This window comes from Physeter macrocephalus, chromosome 7 (assembly GCF_002837175.3).
Source record: "Physeter macrocephalus isolate SW-GA chromosome 7, ASM283717v5, whole genome shotgun sequence".
Taxonomy (NCBI): Eukaryota; Metazoa; Chordata; class Mammalia; order Artiodactyla; family Physeteridae; genus Physeter; species Physeter macrocephalus.
In genome coordinates this window covers 82,000,544-82,001,106 of record NC_041220.1, presented here as the reverse complement: position 1 = coordinate 82,001,106, position 563 = coordinate 82,000,544, and positions in this window count along the sequence as shown.

The window sequence follows — 563 nt, the reverse complement described above, 5'->3', positions numbered from 1 at the left end:
TTTTAAATTTTGGAGATTAATCCTTTGTCGGTTGCTTCATTTGCAACTATTTTCTCCCATTCTGAGGGTTGTCTTTTTGTCTTGTTTATGGTTTCCTTTGCTGTGCAAAAGCTTTTAAGTTTCATTAGGTCCCATTTGTTTATTTTTGTTTTTATTTCCATTTCTCTAGGAGATGGGTCAAAAAGGATCTTGCTGTGATTTATGTCATAGAGTGTTCTGCCTATGTTTTCCTCTAAGAGTTTGATAGTGTCTGGCCTTACACGTAGGTCTTTAACCCATTTTGAGTTTATTTTTGTGTATGGTGTTAGGGAGTGTTCTAATTTCATACTTTTACATGTACCTGTCCAGTTTGCCCAGCACCACTTATTGAAGACGCTGTCTTTTCTCTACTGTAAATTCTTCCCTCCTTTATCAAAGATAAGGTGACCATATGTGTGTGGGTTTATCTCTGGGCTTTCTATCCTGTTCCATTGATCTATATTTCTGTTTTTGTGCCAGTACCATACTGTCTTGATTACTGCAGCCTTGTAGTATAGTCTGAAGTCAGGAAGCCTGATTCCTCC